Source organism: Saimiri boliviensis, chromosome 6 (assembly GCF_048565385.1).
Source record: "Saimiri boliviensis isolate mSaiBol1 chromosome 6, mSaiBol1.pri, whole genome shotgun sequence".
Lineage (NCBI taxonomy): Eukaryota > Metazoa > Chordata > Mammalia > Primates > Cebidae > Saimiri > Saimiri boliviensis.
In genome coordinates this window covers 103,090,089-103,098,524 of record NC_133454.1, presented here as the reverse complement: position 1 = coordinate 103,098,524, position 8,436 = coordinate 103,090,089, and the positions used below count along the sequence as shown (strand labels likewise).

General features: G+C 43.2%; 1 non-coding gene across 1 annotated transcript; it reads right to left on the bottom strand.

The window, feature by feature from the left end:
- Positions 1-6,527: 6,527 nt before the first annotated feature.
- On the bottom strand, positions 6,528-6,691 carry LOC120364859 (U1 spliceosomal RNA). The gene has a single exon (XR_005579992.1). It is a non-coding gene; the product is annotated as a U1 spliceosomal RNA (small nuclear RNA).
- Between the last annotated feature and the right edge of the window lie 1,745 nt (positions 6,692-8,436).

The window sequence follows — 8,436 nt, the reverse complement described above, 5'->3', positions numbered from 1 at the left end:
TGGGCAAACAACAGTGTCCACTATAGCCATTATAATTTTATGTGTATGAAAGGCTATGACTTTGTTGTTATCGTTTTCCTGATTTTATTTATTTATTCACTTTTTATTTTTTAAGAGGAAAGGGAAAACAAGATGTAACTCAGGCCACTGGGAAACACTCTCATTGCGCCTTTGATGCCACAATTCTTTCTTAGCACTCTGCTGATTTCCCTTCTCCCGTTCTCAGTGCAGCTCTCTTACCTCCAACACCCGAGGTTTTCGTGCCACCTTTCCCAGTCAGATGAATGCATTTGCATTTCAATGCTGGAGATGTATATTACTACCCATCCCAGAGTTCTCTGGGCTTTGAGTGAGAATTGCAACAGAGAACAATGCTTGACACAAAGCAATGGTGAAACTAAGGATGGAATTTCCAGTATTAGGTTTGTTTTTTTTTTTTTTGAGAAGAGGGTCTCTGTGGTTCTCCCAAATCATGCAGCTGGTTTCAGTGACCCAGGAATATGACCAAGGTCATAGCCTTCTAGCCCTAGAGCAATCCCCTCTGGCTGAAGATGGCAATAAAAACAGGTGGAGTCAAGGCTGGGCTGATTAAAGGCGATGTCAAGACTGTCTCAGGAGGAACCTCTAAATAGAAGTGCAGGTGGCAAACCTTGCTTAATTATCAATGTCAAATGCCTGTAAATTGAGACCTCAGGAGGGGAACATTCTTGCTTTGTTTCTGGCAGACAGAAAGGGCTGGCTCAGGCCTGATAGCCATCAGCTTCAGTCATTCAGGTGATTAGAAACACCCGCAACTGTCAGCCTGTAGGCAGGCGTACACAATGTCCCAGCACCCCAGCGGGAGTAGAATGTTTCTGGCTACAAAAGAACTGGTTCTGGCCTGAGATAGGCAAGTTTCTTGTGGGATCTAGTCGATGCTCTGTAATGTCAGGTTAGGCTGATAGGGTATTTTATTGAATGACACAAATTCCAGCTTCAGTAACAGTACCTCCGTGTCAACAGTCAATGTAAATAGATTGTCTTATAAAATGAGAAAATATGTGCACAGTGTCCCCCCTCTGGTGAACCTCTGCCCTTCTGAACCTATGAGCTATGAGACCACACTTGGCACCTGTAGGCACCTCTCACTCCTTTACCCAGCACACACAATGACCCCCTTTATATGCTGCCTGCCAGGCTGCATGGGAAGGGCCCTTGGTGCGTGCAGTTTGACTACAGTAATACTGTACGTGGTAATCATTAACCTGAAATGGCATTTACGATGATGAGATGGTGCTCTGTGCTGCTCTCCTTCATCCCTCCAGCAAACACAATGTACTGACTCTAAAACAGGTATGACCTGTTGCTGCCAGGCCCTCAAAGACACAGTGTTCTACTGCAGAATTAGCCATGCATAATAGGCCCATTGAATCAGGCAGCAGGCACTTTCCTCTCTGGGCTGCACAAATATAGGAGTTGGGCCTAGACCCCAGGGACTGGTGGGCAGGTTTGGGTTTCTAAATGGGCTTTGTTCACTCACTGGAAGAGAAAACTCCAAGGGTGAGCACAAAACTCATGGAACGGAGCTTAAAGCTTCCAACGGATTCTCTCAGTGGGAGTCAGGGGCTGAGTAATACCTTTGGTGACTTTGTAACCAAAACAAGGTTTTCTCACCTGAAGGCCTTTCTGCATAATGGCTTGGTTAGGTAGGGACAAGTCAGGCTTTAAGAATAGCTGGGGTTGAGGTGAGAGAAAAGGCACAGAGTAATTAGGCAGTTTACTCAAAAGCATACAGCCAGAGTGGCCTGGGACACAAAGCAAGACAGTTTTCCTGATTCTTGTATTTTGGCCTCTTTGGAGGCCCAAGAAGGAATTACCTTTGCTTGGGAAGTTCGATTCCAAGCAAGGCTCCTTCCTTATACTAGGAGTCCAAGCATTGCTGTTCCTTCCTTGTGCCCCTGGTTGTCACTTGGATGGAGGAGGATAAGCAGTGGCTATGGCAAACTTGAAATAGAAGGTGGGTTCTAGTCTGGGCCCAACGACCTCTAACTGTGTGAGAACCTCGGTTTCCTTATCTTCTGGAAGAGAAAGCCAGGACAGACGACCTCCAGAGTCAGCCCCAGCACTCACATTCTGTAGATAGCATTCCACCAAGAGCAGGAGAACTCATACCGGAAGCTGCTGAGAAAGCATCGTGGGAAGGGTAGGGTAGGGGTGAAGATACGAAAAAGGAAAAGGAAGCACTTGAAAGGTACCCCACTAATTTGGGGCTTTTACCTTCTTCCCAGTGACTCATGAGAGCACTCCTGAAAAATGATTACGTGCTAATCAGGATCTTGGAATTTGTTTTACTTCTTTTCTTTTTCAGACCCTGGATTTTCAGGTCAAGTGACTTGCCCATGGCCACAGAAAGAACTGGTGGCAGGTCTGCTTCCTATCTGTAGCTCTTTCCATTATTCACGTAGCCACTTGTGCTCAGTAGCTGGTGGCTAGACCAACTGTCAAATGGCTGCAGCACAGGAAATACAGATTCCTGTGGACATCTAGTAATGCTGTGATAAGGATGATTGAGCTCACTCTGTACTATGCGCATTACCTACATCAGCTCAGTAATTTTTTAATTCAAAGCCTATGACAGGTGTGTTTTCCTAGATTCAATATAAATATGTGGAAAGAATGGAGAGGATGATTTGCTTGAAGTTACAGTTTTAAAATTTGACAAGACATCTGGGACTAGCATCAAAGACCCTTAGGTTCAAGTCATTCATCAAGGGGGATTACCTTTAGTTTCTGCTCTTTGCTCAAACTATGTGAGATATTAGTTCCTCTACAGTCTCCCCATCTATCTGCCTCCAGATATAGCTGAACCTCCAGATATAGCTAGCAAGGCAGTATTAGGCAATCTATTTACCTAAGCATTCCAACATACTGCCTTGCTAGCCGGGGAGGATGTGGGGCCATGGACTCTGACTCAGAATTATGGAAACATTCCATAAAGATAGTGTTTTTTAAATGATCTCAGCATTCCTGATTATAAAACCAATTGGCCAACAGGGTACCCTTTTAGGGAGCCGTTGCTGTTTTTAGTACACTGGGACAGGGCCCGGAGAAAGCGCAGTTTTCCTCTATGATGCCCTCCAGCTTCTGAGAAAGGGGTTTCTTCTCCTTCTGCAGTGTTTCTTTTTTTTTTTTTTTTTTTTTGAGACGGAGTTTCACTCTTGTTACCCAGGAGTGCAATGGCGCGATCCTGGCTCATTGCAACCTCTGCCTCTTGGGTTCAGGCAGTTCTCCTGTCTCAGCCTCCTGAGTAGCTGGGATTATAGGCACGTGCCACCATGCCCAGCTAATGTTTTGTATTTTTAGTAGAGACGGGGTTTCACCATGTTGACCAGGATGGTCTCAATCTCTTGACCTCGTGATCCACCCACCTCGGCCTCCCAAAGTGCTGGGATTACAGGCTTGAGCCACCGCGGTGTTTCTAAGGAGGCTATACCCTTGGTCTGGCCAGTGGGTGACCTCTCTCACAGTGAGAGTTTGTCTAGAAGCTTCCAAAGAGGAAAAAACATTGTAATTACCCTCGGGCTCCAGCTGCTAAAGCAGACAAGACAGCCCCAAGATCCTGGAAACTCTTGCCCAAAGGAGATCCTGTTTCAGTGTGTTTGTGTGACAGTTGGTGTTGAAGGTTGTAGGGGACAGGGAAGATGGAAATGCTGAAGTGATTAGTGCTAGGCAATTCTTATGTAGGTGCAAGTGTCACCTACAAAATGGCCAGAGCAACTTCAAGTACCTTTTGCGATCTTGTATGGAAGAGATTAATTCCTGAGATAATCCTCAGAATTGATAATTGGGGAGTGTGCCTATTTTCCATATGAATAGGCCAAATCTGGCCCTAGGAGACTTAGCAACTGGCATTCTGTCCCAGAACCCTGGGGTGGAGGCAGAGAAAGAGGCCAAGTTGCCTGACGTGTTGCCAAGTGCCTCCCTCACTCTGGGTATCATGACATTGGGTCATCTAATGTGCCTCCTGTGACATGCCATTCTAGGAAAAATGCCTGGCTTTGTCAAAGGGAACTAGCTGATCTCAGGAGAGAATGTACCCAGAACCACATGGCCCCTTGTGGCAGGCCTGAGGTAGAGTCTCTTCAGTTTCACAAGCAACTGACTCTAACTTAAAGTCACTGGTGCTTGTGGACCCAAAGCTCATCAAAGAAACATGGTCTATGAGGTTTTTGATTTGTCTTAAACAGATTCTGCCCTCACCAAATACCACTGCTAAAATGCCTCTTCTTCAGGGAAGCCTTCCCATGATCCCCTGTCAAGACAAGAGCCCCTGTGATTTTTTTTCCTGGGGTTCTCCCTAGCAGTCCTAGTCCCAATAGTAATTTAAATAATTATTTGCACAATTATTTGTTTAATGTCAGTCACCTCTTCCAAGCTGATGATTGCACAGAGAAGGTTTAGTGTCTGGCTGATTCATCAGGACCTAATATAGTCCTTAGTAGCCACTTAAGAAACATTTGTGGAATAAAGAAAGAAGAGCTGTAGAGACTATCATGTTTACCAATAGATGAGAAAATGTTGGAACTAGAAATTTCCAGGAGTGATAAACTGTCTTGTCCAAGGTTACATAGCTGGGCAAGAAGACATCTAGGAATAGCATCTAAGGTTCAAGTCATTCATCAAGGGAATTATCTTTAATTTTTGCTCTTGGCTCAAACTCTGTAAGATATTAGTTCCTCTACATAGCCTCCCCATCTCTCTGCCTCTAGATTTAGCTGGATTTGATTCACTTTTCTGCATTTCCATTTCCATAAACCACTATTATCTCTTGGCTGGAATTCAAGAGTTTCCTAAGTTTTTCAAATGCTCCCCTGCCCCATCTTTACCTTCTTCTAGAGACAAAGATTGGAGTGAGTTTTAAAAACACGCAGCATATTGTGCCATTCTCCAGCTTAAAGTCTATCAGCGGTGTCCCTAATGTAACCACAGTCACTCCTTACCAAGGCCACAACCTTTATGTCATCTGAACCTTGTCTCCTTCTCCAAATTTCTTTACACTCTTGCATTCACTAGCTATATACTCCACCCATGCTGACCTTTCTTTCTTCTGTTGCTCAAACATTTTAAGTGTGCAGTTTCTTCTGCCTGGAACACTTTCTGGCAGATCTGCACACCCTTTTCACACAGTGTCATCTCCTCTGACCATCCTGTATAAACTAGCTCTCCTATGCCCCCATACTGCTCTCTGTCACATTTTTTCCTTTTCAGTTACTTGAAAGCATATATCACTCTTCGAAGTCATCTTCTTTACTTGTTTTCTTGTATATGATCTGCCAAATCATACATTAATGTGACTGCCAAGAATGTGGGGGCTTTGTCTTGTACACTGTTGTGTGGCCAGCACCTAAACCATCACTCCATATGCATTTATGAAATTGATTGAGTAAATTAGAGTTTGTAATCACATCTATATAATTGGAGATACTGCAATTGATTTTTTTTCTGAAGGGGATGACAAACGCTAATGCATATAAAATCTTAGAATATATGCTTGGACAGGGAGGGCACTTGGGTAGGTCACCTGTTCCCCAAATGGGTCAGCACCAGTATCACCAGGAGAGCTGGTAAAACATAAAGCTTCCTGGGAAGCCCTCAGCACCTACTGGATCAGAATATACAGGGCTGGGTCACAAAGTTGCTGCCTATTGACAGAGAGTGGGCCAGTTTGGAAAGTCACTGAGTGGTAGGATCCAATGCCAAGGACATGTTCCTGCCTTTGACTCTGTATCTGCACTTCTGGGAAATAATCTTAACCACAGAGAAGACTTTGTGTACAAAGATATTTATCTCACTTTGTTTATAGAAGTAGAAATTAAAAAATAAATGCCCCAAAAGAGGAGAAGTGATTAAGGAAATAATGCATGATATACTGGCTTGATGGATATTAAAATGAATGCTTACGAATATGTTTCTGCATGGAAAAGTAGAGTTTCTGATCATGCTAGAATGTAGAATGGTTTGTTGGCTATGACAGTGATGAAATGTACAACACGTACTGGAAGTTGACTAAATGGATTGAAATTCTAGCTCTGACCAAGAATGTGACCATGGGCAGGTCACTAAACCTCTCTGTGCTTCTGTTTTCTTGCCTTTAAAATTGGGATAATTAAAACATCTGGCTGAAAGTGGTATTGTAAGGATTAAATGAGTTAATATAAGTCACATATAAGGCCCTCTAGAAACATTAGGTGTTCTTATTACATATGTGGGGGAGGAGACTAGAAGGAGTTATATTAAAAGGCGTAGCAATAATACTGAGCTTGTCGAATAGAGTAATTTTTCTTTTCTTTTCTCCAGTGTCCGAGAGGTGGTTCTATTATCTCTATAATACATTAGGTATAATGACAGTCAAGTCTCCAGCATTGGCATGGGGAGTGTGGACAGAAGACGACAAATGCACCAAAGACTCTTGGCAAATACAAAATTTTATATTAAAATATAACATATGAAGTTAATAAATATTATAGCAACTACTTAAAAAAAAAGACCAAGGGAAAGCACAAACACAGTCCCCCACTACCACAAATTATGCAGTCGAGTTTCCCACATTTGGGGAAATCACAGGGGTCAGCACATCCGGAGTGCAATGGATAAGCCTCGCCCTGGGAAAACCACCTTCGTGATCATGGTATCTCCCCTGCCAGGTAAGTATAGCAACTACTTTTACAGCACCTATTTGCCTAAGTTGATCCAGCCACTAAGTAGCCAAGCTGCATTTACAAACTGGTGCAATCTGATTCTAGACCATATGCTCCTTGCTCTGAACTACATTGTTTCTGCACAAAAGTGAATTTATATCTCCTCTTCTCTTTCTCCGTAGGTCAATCTAACTGGGGGACTTTTAGCTATGCATGTATTCATTTACTCATTGCATGCCTACTTGCAGGGTCAGCTCTGCCCTGGCACCCTGAAACTTCATGCATATCCACATATGCCACACAGGCAAAGACTTAAACTGCAGCTTTCCTGAGTCTCGGGAAAACATCTTAGGGTCCTCTTGGTACTCCAGAGTACCAAGGCTTATGAAGAGACTTATGAAGAGCTGCTCTGAGGTCATCAGCTATTCACCTTTCTATCTTCATAGGGAGGCTATCCCAAAGCCATCTCTCATCACTTCCTATAAATTTCCCAGTCTTGAAATGTCTTTATCAGCGGCATGAAAACAGACTAATATACTCCTCAACTACAAGGTATTCCACAACTCATGTAGCCATCAGGCCCTTTTGGTTCCAATGTCATCCTCTTTGGCATGTGGGAAAAGGATCATAGCGGGTTGGTGCCTTTGGTTCATTCTTCTCTTCCCTGTCTACGTAGGTAATACACTGTTTAAATCCAAAAGTGGCTCATTGTACCTTTACCTGTCAAATCACTCAGGCTTTGGCCTTGGTTTTACCTTTTCCTGTAGGATGCATCAGTGAGTAAAACATAAAGTCTCTGTTCTCATGAAGCTCCCATTCTAGTGGGATCAAAAACCACACACACAAAAAAATGCAAAATAGGTAAGTGAAGTCTACATGATAGAAGGTTATAAGGGAAACAGAAGTAGAGACAGGTAAGGGGGTCTGCAACTTAAGGTAGGAGGCAGTGGCTATATGAAATAGTCAACAATGTCCACCTCATTGAGGGTATGAAATCTCAGAGAAGATTTGGAAGAGTTGAGGGGTTTAGCCAAGGGGATGTTTGGGCAAAGTAAAGAGACAGAGCAAATGTGCTGGAATATGCAAGAAAAAGCAGACAGTCCACTGTGGCTGAAACAGTGAGGAAAGGCAGGCATAGTAGGAGCAAATGAGCAAGGAAAGGACCCATCCAAAAGGTCACAGTGGACCAGATCCCTCCAGGCCTTGGGAAGGGTTTTAAGGACTTTGGTTTTTAATTGAAGAGATATGGGGAGCAGTTGCAGAGATTGTTTTTAACCTATTTATTGAAAAATAAAAGATACAAATACAGAAGACCACACAAAACAAATGTAGAACTTAGTGATTTATGATGGGGCTGTGCTCTTCGAGCCACTTCCCAGATCAAGAATCAGATTTGACATTCCCCCCAGAGGCCTTTCCATGGGCTGTGTCCCAATCAGAGTTCATTGCCTCTGTCCAAATGTGACCACTATTCTGACTTCCATACTAACCATTTCCCTGGTTTCTTTATGTTTTATCACCCAAGTTTGCATCTCTTCTCTAGTAACTATAGTTCAAGCTTGTCTTTTAAGTCTCTTTTAACTCACAGGTATTTCTCCATCCCTTTCTTTTCCCTACCATTTGTCTGTTGAATTACTCAGTCAATTTGACCTATAGTTTTTCCCATGCTTGCTTTTCTTAATCATTGTATGGTTTGAAGCAGAGGAGTGATATGATCTGAGTTAGAGTTGAAAAGAATCATGGTGCCTATTGTGTTGAG